Below are 11744 nucleotides of genomic sequence, written 5' to 3'. Positions count from 1 at the left end.
CACCGGGAGCCGCCAGCGCCCCTGCCGGCTGCGAGCGGAACTGCACCCGAGGGGAAAGGGCCTGACAGCCGAGAAGGCTGGGACTGAGTTTGTGATTGTTTGCTGTTACTGCCATAGTTACTGTTGTTTGTTTGACTGTTTATACACATACAGATATATAATAGTAAAGAACTGTTACTCCTGTTTCCCACATCTTTGCCTAAAAGTCCCTTGATTTCAAAATTATAATAACTCGGAGGGAAGGGGGGTTGCATCTGCCATTCCAAGGGAGCCTCTGCCTTCCTTAGCAGACACCTGTCTTTCAAACCAAGACAGATAATTAAGAGGTTTGAAAGGACACCACATGGTACAGACAAGCTTTGATAAAAACACTCAGATTACAGCTGGGTATGATCCTAATTGCAAGCTGCATCTTAGAAATTATTTTCAATTCTCCATCTTGAAATTAAATGCAAACCACACACTGAAAGCACAGTATCAGCAGAAGGCTGAATACCAGTCAGGGAGAATTATATCCTCAATTTATGATAATTAAATGGGTACTCAGTGCATCACTGCCAATCGTTTACAGAAGTCTTATTAGCTGCTCCCCATTCTCTATCAGAAACACACAGGCAATGCCGTTCTGAGATAAACTTACTTTTCAACTAGAGAATATTCTAATAATTTCTGGCTTAGCAACACACAACTCTCCTGCAGTCCTCTGCTGTTGGTTCTCCTCAGTTCAGGAGTGGCTCATCCAGATGGGCTGTTAGCTACAATACCTGAGTCCACCACCAAAACACATGGTACTCCTGGAATATGGGAAGTTACTCTGTTCTGTGTTCAGGGGAAGGAGAAACCTATGACCAATCCAACCAGCCCAGATCTAGAAAATGTTATTAGTACAGAAGAAGGGAAGCAGATGGATACACTGCTGCAGAAACTGTCCTCTCTGGGAAAGGTACAGCTTGAAGCTTTTGAGCCCCGTCAAACACCAACGGTTTTGGAGGAAATCCAGCCTGGCTGAAGAGATGCAGCTTCCTGGCCCAAGTCCAGCTGACCTGTGTAGCTCTGTTCCAGCAGGCCCAAACTGCCTCTGAACAGATCCACTGCCACCATTGTCCCACTGAGCACTCCCAGGTACTCCCAGTTAACCAGTAACCTCCCTTCCCGTTTTAAAAAATAATAGATTGGTTAGGAGGAAGCATCTGAGCAAATTTGTAACTTCCAAGGTTAAATCTGCTTGTGAGGCCTAAATATTTTTATAAAAACAAAAAACCAATTTGATTTCAAATTTCAATCTCAGTATCTAAAGACAGAGTCCTTTCTAGTTCTGTGTCAGAAAAGTACACGATGTTCAGCTGACTACAAATCAGTGTCTGCTTGAATCATACATGGAAAAATTTGGGGATTTAGCAGACCTTTACTAAACATAAACTGTAGAAAAGAATAATGTGAATGCAGTTTTCTAGACCGCAGTCTCCCTTTCAGCAGTCAGACCAGACCTCATTACACCCTCACTACCTTCTGGAATGGCTGAGGACAAGGTTCCGTAGCAACGGATTAACACATCCCACCTGAAGATCAAATCGTAAGGCTAGAAAGGACCTCAAAAGGTTATGTAGCCCATTCCATCAGCCTGATGTTATTGCTGACAAACATTTAGTTGCTTGTTTTTGAAGTCCAACTAAGTCACCTTGATGCCTTGGGGTGGCCAAGGCATCAAGGCATCTAAAAATAGAGGCTAGACAAAAAAAAAAAGAGAATAAAAGGAGGTATTTATTTGAAGGACCTTCAAAGGTATGCTCCGGGCAGTCAAAAGGCTACACCCAAGATGGACACTGGGTCACGGGTTCTTCACACTTTTTTAAGTTTGGTCCATTCGCACATCAGGGTTAATTCTCCAATTATAATTTCAGTTAATTATGTAATTACCCCAAGTTTGCCCCCCCCTTCCCCCCTCCCACTTTAGTTTACACAAGGTGTCCTTGAAAAGCAAACCTAGAGAGGCTTTGTTCTGTCTAACCAGCATGAGAGAACAGTAGTTAACAGGCCACATGAAACTTCAGTTACACACTAGGCAATACAGGATTTGAAAAATATAAAAGTTAAAACCTAAGGCATCAACCTCCATAGCCCAAAGCAACATCCCAGACACTCTGCTAAACCATTCCCACATGGCATTATGTCTTACCTTTGGGAATTGCCATGTGCCTTGGGTTCACCCAATCCAGCTCCTTCTTCCTACCAAATCCCGCAGCAAACACCAGCAGCCTTGCTCAACTCACTGCTTCTTTTGGAAGGTGGGGAAGGGTAGGGACTGTCCTCACTCAGAGAAGACATTTTCTGAATCTTTGAGGCATATTATGCAAGAAGAGACAATGCCATCAAAAGATATGCCATGTGACTACACAGTTACCAGTTATTAACTCAACGCTTGTGTGTTACTCAGGCTGCACAAGCCAACACAGCCCCGGCATTCCACTTTGCAACCACTATAGATTGGACTTCATCGTCACTTGTTTCGTGTAGTATACCAGCGTGTCCCAAAGAAGTTTGAAAATAGAGTAATTTTGGCACTGTGCTTCAGCATTTGACAATAAAGCAGGGAAACCAGGTGAATCGTGCTGCTTTAATACCGAAATCTGAAATCCGTATGTTCAACGGCATTTCCAATTATACACAAAAAGTCTCCTGCAGCTGAGTCCCTAAAGGCCCAAAGATCTTCTTATCTTTTGGATCTGTCCTTCCTGAAGACAAAACACTCTTGACCCACATCACCTAATGCTCCAGCATAGCAGTTCTCAAAGAATTATTACCTGAATCTGTTATACAGGACAGAAGATACATTTTTGTAACCATCTTCAATCAAAAAGTACAGAATTTTAACTGATCTTGAATAAGTATCCCCAAATTCTGACCACGTAATGCAATGTTACAGGCAGACCCAGCACTTTTTTTAGTACTGACTTCTGACTGGCCACCTATGATGGAAGCTACCAAAATTGTCTGTAGTTGCACAAGCAGCATCACCAAGCACTTGATATCTTCATTAGAAACACACTGGAAATATTTTTCTTGGTACTTTCAAGAGTTAGAGATTATTTTAGTCTTTGATATCAAAACCAGAAAACGAGCACTTCAGCTGAAGTCAGAGCAAGCCTCAACCCCTACAGCTGTCTTTGCCCCGAGCCCCATTTATCTCCTACCGTTTACCTCAAAACAAAATAAATCTCTAAATAATCAGGGTGTGTTCAAGCTGGGTGGAAAACCTGCCAGATGTTCATGCCTTGGCATAATCTATGTGATATGCTCCTAAATTAAGGCCTGCTGCAATAATTCAAATGCATGTTGACAACGCATATTAAGGATTTTATCACTTTTTTTCTAGTTAAAGATTTCACATATATGTTCAACATTACACCTATCTGTATTAAGACAAACTGAAACACAATCTAGATTTTTATTGCAAGTTTACTCTGCATATTTTAATAATTTAATTTACAATCATTAATTTAGAAATCTCACCTTTTTCTTAAAATTGAAATAATATTTCCTTTCTTTTACTAGTAGCTGAAGCAGCATGTTTGAGCTCTAAAGAGCTGCTACAGTTTTCACGGTTTTATACACTTTTGGTGGGTCTGGATCTTTCTTTAATACTTATAAATGTGGCTTAAATCCTTTGGACACTATTCTTACCAATAGATTGGCTTTTTCCTGGGAATATCTGGCTCGATCAAGTCTCTCTGCTCAGAAGTTTGGTCATGGCATTGTCATCGACAAGTATTTGCACTACTTCAAGACAGACAACTTCAACAGCCAGAAGTCTCGTCCCATCCTTCCTTCTCTCCCTCTCCATAGGTACAGAGGATTACAATTTCCACTTTCAGTCATTTTAGGCTAGTTTGGAAAATCTGCCCTAAAGACCCCTCGTAACAGCTCAAGTGTACCTTGAATTAAGAGCACAAATACCTAAAGGCCCTGCCAAAACCAGTATTGCCAGGAACCAAAGCTGTCAAAGGTTGTTTGGGCTAAAAAAAGATTATCACAGTCACAGCTGTTTGACACACAGCAATATCCACATGCTTTCTTCACATCATGGCGAGACCAACACAGGATACGGCAAATCAAATACCAGAATTTCACGGCAACAGACAGTAGCACAATTTACAGGACTATCATAAAACAAAGGGAGAAAATGGTCTTCCCAACAGATTTATCAAAAATTCATTTATTCTTCACGTGTAGAGAAGTTAAGATGTGGTAAATAACACAGCACAGACTATCAGGGGGTCCAGGAGGCCCAGAACAGGCTGGCTCCAACAAACTGTCCTTTGCTGTAGCCTGATCAAATACAAACTACTCTCAAGGCCTCATTAAATCAAGGCATCATGAAACACCGCAGTCTGAAATAAAGACGTTTGATGCCCAAAAGGTCTGTTTTACAGTTTTACAAACAAAAAGTCTAATCCCTGCCGGAGGTTCCTTTACGTAGTTCAAGAAATATTCCCCACACTACTTTGGCAGAATCAGTCTTAAAGGTTCCACACTCAGAATTAATTTCTCATTTTCTAACAGATAGAGAGTAGCTCTGAGATAATTCAGCTGTACCACAAGCAGGGCCCACAGACTCAAAACAGATAATGCTTCAGAGGAGAGGACAGGAGGAAATAAAATAAAAATCAGCTTTATGCATACCACCATTAGACGAAGCAGAGAACTGTTCAATCAGGCTGAGCACTAGAGGACACTTTCAGCACCAAAACCAATGAAATTAAAAGATGAGAAATAGACTGCTGATGTATTATGGACATCATAAGTACTTTTAGAAACACTATCTTCCTTTTCCCTGAAGGTGGAAGAGAATATTAACTCTAGCAGGACTCCTAAGTACCTCAAGGGTATCTCTGATTTGAGTCCCATCAGCGACATTCAGCTCTGTAACAATCCCAAGAGATTCAGAGACTCCTCAGCCTTCTGGTTCCTTATGATAATCCCTTGAGTGTAGATGACAATGTGAATAATCCAAGAAAAGTCCTACTGGAATACAGGAAGGAGAGAAAGAAGGCCTAATGTTACTCAAAAAAGTTTATTCCACCCCAACTGACAACATTACATTGATCTGAACAAGTGCTGATTTAACTCAGAGGACTTTAAATACTCAGCTTCAGAACACTGTTTAAGCCATTTCTCCCTCATTTGGTCACCTGGGAAGTCCCCAAGTTTACAATCAAAAATTCGTCTTACATTCAAATGGGAAGAGCAGCAGTGGGCAGACAAGTCTAGAAACATGGCCCAAAGGCAGGACTCGGAGCAGGGCTGCACAAGTGGCAGCTGGTGATGACTCCAGTACAGCTGTAATGCTTCCTGCAATACCTTGTCCAGTGTAACAACACAAGTGCTCAGCAGGCACACACAAACAAAGCCACCAGTCCTCCATCTTGTATGGAATCACAAGAAATGATGGCCCAGAGTCCTCATGTCACTTCACAACAAACAATTCGTTATTCCTCTATTCGGTCCACAGCAGTAAGATGGAACAATAAGATACCATATCCCTCCCTGAGCACAGGATAACCTATGTTTTCCCAAACACCACTGAAATCTATGACCTCCCTCTTAATACATTAAAAAGTACAGGACCAAAGTATGCATCTCTGCTAATGATATCAAGAAAAAAATCTGTGCGTTTATTCCCCTCCTGCCTGACAGCAGCTGTGCAGTTTTTCCAGTAAGATGAGGACAATCCTCAAGTTCAAAGTAATGAAAGCAACAACTAATGTCCTCCCACATATGCTCCTTACAAATTATAGCTGCACTCTTTAACTGCTCTTCTACCAGCCCATTCCTCCGAGTGCATCTCTGCTGCTGTTGTGAAGATCTAACAGCAGTGATGAAGAGCCCTTAAACCTCTACAACCCCCAGCAGCTCTTCATCCAACAAAATCAAATCCTACAGCAAATTATCCTCTCTTCCGTCCCCAGCCACCATGCACTTGAACTGCAATTACTCCTCTTCTATACTCATTTTTCCTGGTTGAGCAGGGCAGGGAAGATGCCAAGGCATTTATCCATCAAGTCACTGTCTTCTCCCATCAACCCAACCTTTCTTTCTCCAGTAGGAAGCACCAAGATATCTTAAAATGCCCACAACAGTCAGTGTGGCAAACTAAAAAGCAGGGCAGCTTCAGTTTCCATATAGATTGATTTAAACAGAGCTTTAAATTGCTTAAGTTAAAAGTTTGTGATAGAATTCACTGCCCAGATCAGTTTATTTAGAGACAAAAATCATCTCACTGGATCAAGCTATGGTTACGTGTTAGGACTTCCTAGGACAGAAGAAGCAGATTTTACAAGTAGCCAGGATATCACAGTATACTTAACACTGAATACTTAAATAAAAGGACCTAATTCACCAAGAAAATGTACCTTCATACCATGCACTAAAATGAAGAAACTGAGGACAAAAAACCCTCCAACCCCCTATACTCAGGGATGGGGGCAGCCTTCTCAAAATGCTTTGGTGCACTCCCTCAACAACACTTCAGACAAGCATCATCTGGTTTTACTGCCACAACAGAACTTTCTCTTTTCCGATAAAGATCAAACTACATAGGAATATGCAGGTTAGAACAAAAACTAATTGCTACAGGAATCATCCCTGCCATCAAAAATAAATAAATAAATAAATAAATAAATACAGCTGTAACTTTACTTACACTAACCTGCACTTCTAGGTCACTGGAACACTGTTGTGCAAGTAACCTCATACCAGAGCACAAAGAAAGTGCAGTAACAGCATCCACAATAAGCTGTGTTCTGCAGCAAGGTGAGACTCTCAGGCAGACTGGAAAGAGGGGTACAGTTTGTTGACAGTGATACCAGGTACATTCTATGAGGATGATATTCTACATATAGCTACAGCCATATTCTAGGAAACAGGACACTATTTACTAGGGCTCTGGGTCAGTGAGCACTTTAATGATAACGAGCACTATCACTCCAAGCAGCAGTCCCACCCTGCTCTTAACCATTAGCACTCCAATTCTGTTGCACACCACTTCACCCTTTTTGTCAGCACATCTGTACTAACACGATGAATGGGATCAAGAAACCAACTCGGACCAAACCCCGTGGGTAGAAAACAAAACTAAAGCAGTTTTAACTTAGTGTGGTTCCCCAGTTCAGCTTACTTTACACTTGGTTATAAACTTATGCCATCAAATCAGAGCTGAGGGTGAGGGAGAGTGAGAAACTTCCATCAAGACCTGTTCAAGTTTAAAACCCACCCTTGGTCTGTATGGCCAAGCTTTTGCCAAGTGCTAAGCAAGCCAGGTTCTCTGGTTACTGCAGCCCTCTTCTCTCTGGCACACATTCACCTTCCCTCCAGCAGGAAAACGTGCCCAGCACCTGCTAACCTGCACAGGCACTCCCATCCCTGCTGTTACCTCCCTACAGAGGAGCACGCTCAAACCCCAGCACAGAAACAAGCACACCACAGCTGAGAGAAAGTTCTGGAAGTGCTGCTTTACCCCAGCAGGGCACTGCCTGCTTCTCTTGCAACAGGCACACTCATTTGGATCACCCAAACATGATCACCGTACCAGCTAACTTTCACGAAGTTATAATGGCATCAACCAACTTCAGCACATTTGAACAAGCCTTGTTTCCTTAAGAATTTAGGTTTGAAAAACAAAAAATTATCACAGGTACACCCAGACTTCGGCACAGATTGACCCCGGGTGGCAGGAGGACGCTCAATAATTCGGATGCCCATGATAGGAAAAAGGGAGCAAGTAATAGCTGCCCAGATACCTTAGGAGTATGGTGTATGTCTTGGGGCTCTCAGCAAGAATGATCTCCTTCAGCAGAAAGCTCAGTGGGGAATTGCTTGACACTTTTTTTATTGTGAGTCTTTTTACTTCATAGGTCATCACAAAAAGCTGGTTGATCCTAAGTAAATAGCAGCCATCATCAATCTTTGCCTTTTTAAATCATTACCCTCACCCTCAAAGAAGAATAAGAAGTGTTGCTCATATCAAATATTGGCAGAAATTCTAGTTATCAAATGAGACATCTTGTATAGAGAAAACAAGAGACAAAACTACACAGGAGACTTTATGTTCCCCCAAAGAAAATATCATGTTATGAGGTTCCAAAGGTTCCCCCAAAGAAAACATCGTGTTATGAGGTGCCAAAGCTGGCCCCACTACACCTCCCCTGTCTAAAATTCGGGAATAAACAGTGTATGAAAGTAGCATTAATCATTTCAGAAAACAAAAAAGCTGGAGGGAATACTTTCCAAGACTGACTGGTTTTGTTTGGATACCAAGACAAATCAAGAAAGCCGTGGAACAGCTGGAGCAAGGCTTCCAGGGCAGTCAGGGCTGGAGCACTTGCATTTGGGACTGGAGGAGAGGCTGTGGGAGCCAGGTTTGGTCAGCCTGAGGTAGGGAAGGCTCCAGGGCACCCACAGCTACCACATGCCTCCAGGGAGGGGATTGAGAAGATGAATCCAGGTTCTTCGTGTGGTGGGAGGACAAGAGAATGGGCAAAAGTTAAAAAAGGAGAGGTTCAGACTGGATGTACAGAAAATCTTTTCCACCACGAGAACATTCAAGCAGTAGCATGGGCTGCCCCAAAAGGCTAAGATGTCTCCATCCCTGGAGGTTTTCAAGCTCTGGGCACTTGGTCTGACCCCAGAGCTGTCCCTGCTGTGAGCAGGAGGCTGGACAGGGACCTCCTGAGGTCTCCTCCAGCCCAAGTCACCTTGTGATCCTGCCAACTTCAGGAAGCCCGTTGCAGGGACACAGGGTTCTCTATTAAGAGGTTAAATTTACTAATTTTTTCCTTCATATACTCTCAAGATAATTAAATAACTGGCTTCGTCTTGCTGAGACTCATTCAAACAGTATTCTGGTTGGTGCCTTTCCAGGACAGACAAGCATCACCTCTACATCATCCTGACCAGGAATCAGTACCAGAACATGCTCACACAAAGACTGCAATTACCTCTGCTCTACCCTCCTCCTTCAACAGTGAAGAAACACTGCAAGAGGTGCATCTTGGGCCAGCAGACAGCAAAGGAGCAACCATGAAGACACAACAGATGCAGAAGTTAATGGAGCTACTGATGAGTCTTTGAAAAGAGACCCACAATTTGAATTATTAAAGCAGTAAAACCTTTAATGAAGTTGGTTATAGCCTCATCATAAGGCTACAGGAAAACTACCTACTGGTTCATCAGCACTGGAATTTCTAAGCAGTGTTCAAGCCCTGTAATTCAAGCACTTTTTATTCTACATTTGTGCTTGTGCTAAAAGCCACAATTTACCAGGGCAATGCCAAATTTAACTGGTAACTGAGCTCACATCTTTTTAAAATGCAATTGAGACAGTCATCTATCAAACTGCTAAACTTCTGAATCCTAGCTAACCCCATTTTGAACATTAACATATAAAACTGGCATTGAAGATCATTTCTCTAAAGTGAACAAACACGGACTAAAGCTCAACACTGGCTTATAAAATGGATGTGCTCGGAAGTTTCTGTGCTATTGTGTCAGAAATCCTATCAGTGATGTTTTGCTTAAAAGTGACTTATTTTACATCTAGCAGGATACATGAAACATTTACTGTAAGACAAGTGCCGCACGAGATTAATTTGATTTATGGGGAGTACTTGTAGATTCCCCAAGCAGAACAAATAGCATGGATACAAATTTTCAGTCAGATGAGATGAACAAGTTCACCTGAACAGGGAGACTTGAACTGTGCACGCTTCCTAAAATATCTTTTAGGTTCTTATCTCCTAAAAGAACCCTCTGAAAGGTCTACTCACCTTACCAGATGCAATGCAAATCTTTGTGAAGCAAGTCAAAGAATGACTCCAGAGAAGTATGTAGGAAACTAGATGGGAGAGAACACACTCCAATATTCTTGACAGGTGACCTTGAAAAGGATAAGACTGGGAAAGCAAAAATCCCAAAAATCTGTTGCAACATAGGAAGATGACTTAAAAACAGACTCTCCTGCAACTTTTCAAAAGACTCAGTACATGTAACCTTATTTGCTCTTCCTGGAAGACTTCTGTAGGAGGCTCATGTGTTCCTCAGTTCTCACAGGTTGACTGAAGGGGCACAATCCCTTCAAGAACAGCATTTTAAAGGACAGCTGATTCACACACATGCAGAAAGCAAGAAACTAGAAGTGGAAGAGTTAAGGTAATCCAGCTAGAAGTCCCTTTCTTCCCTGCTCATCTTTTCAGCAGCTCGATTCTTGCAGAGTCATTAGTTCACTAGTTATTCAACCATTATATTTTCACCTTAGAAATCTGGCTCACTTCTGTCTAAAATTCAAATACACAGAAGAATGATTTCTAACAGAAACTTTTCTGTCCCTCCTTAGTGTTAAGACAACGAAGACAGCAGAGACTAATTGCTCCATGTCTTCATTTGGCACAATGATTTGTTAAGCTGCCCTCTCCCATTGTTACACTTTGGTCTATTCCTTCTTCATTACAGTTGGACTGAGCCTGTCCTGCCACAGTAAAAAGGAGGATGTCCTCCTCTTTAAGACAGGGGACTAACAGACCTGGCTCCGAGTGTCTGAGGCTCTATTCCCAGTTCCCTTTATGAGCTTGGGCTGCAGTAATCTGCAGCTGCATTTCTGCCCTATGCAAACCAAACAATTTAAATGTACACTCTGTGGATGTAAGAAGCATTTCACAGCTTTTGAAGGAAACCTCCCCAAGCATACCTTCTACACAGAGAACAAACCCCAGTGGTCTTTAGAGGCAGAAGGAAGGTGATGGACTACAGAGTGCTTGAAAAGTTTGGAAGGGGGACTGTCCTGTTGTTTTAGGAAGAGATAAGATTCTTGATGACAGAGTCACTGCCTGTAACACATTAGTGCCCACATGCTTCAGTGCTGTTGCTTTGGCACAATACAAACAAAGCAGTCAGGAAAAAGCAAGAACAACCCAGGATGAGGCTGAAGTGTGGGAGGAACAAAGAGAGGAGAAACAGGTGATTCCTGCCCACAGCTTGCAGGTAGGATCTCCAGCTTGGCGCAGCAGAACGCTAAGGAAGAGCCTGGTGGTTCAGGAAGGCGACAGGGGCAGGGACATGTGTGACTTCAGTGGTAGGGCCTCCCAAAACACAAAGCAGCCAAAGGACACGTGCAGTCACAGGAAGGAACAGGGAGCCAGAGGTTACAATACTATTAAGACACATCTTACAATAAAAAAGCAAGACTTTTACTGGTAGAAGATTGCTAATAATAAGGCATTTAAGAGCATTTTCATAATGTAAGAGGAAAGAAAGAATGAAGAAGTTTTGTGACAGCATAGGTGTACTCACCTGGAAGAAAAAAAGGTTCATAAACTCACTATTAGATAAAAAGATTACGTTTTTTTTCTTTTTTGAATAAATAAATTTGAGGTAGGATCTGGACTAACAGAAGGAAGCAGAGATAAAAGACAAGATGAGGAGGAAGGGAAGGATTTTGAGAACCAGCAAGGAGAGGCCGCTGAAGTGTTCCAGAACTTTGGACAGAAAATGCTTTCAAAATGTAAAATCCTCATCGAATTCACTCCTTCTAAATCCTTCCCAAGCCCTCAACTCCTCAGAAGGAATGTGCATGCCCTTTTGGCATACCTGCTCCTTTTCCGTGAGGTGTTCTGGAAGGGTCAGGGGTGACACAACACGATCAACCGGACATTTAGTACTTTACAGCTACTGAAAAGCCATTTGTAGCACACGAC

Source organism: Corvus brachyrhynchos, unplaced genomic scaffold (genome assembly GCF_000691975.1).
Source record: "Corvus brachyrhynchos isolate BGI_N302 unplaced genomic scaffold, ASM69197v1 scaffold155, whole genome shotgun sequence".
NCBI classification, from domain to species: Eukaryota; Metazoa; Chordata; class Aves; order Passeriformes; family Corvidae; genus Corvus; species Corvus brachyrhynchos.
The sequence above is the reverse complement of the archived record's forward strand: the minus strand, read 5'-3'. Positions refer to the sequence as shown.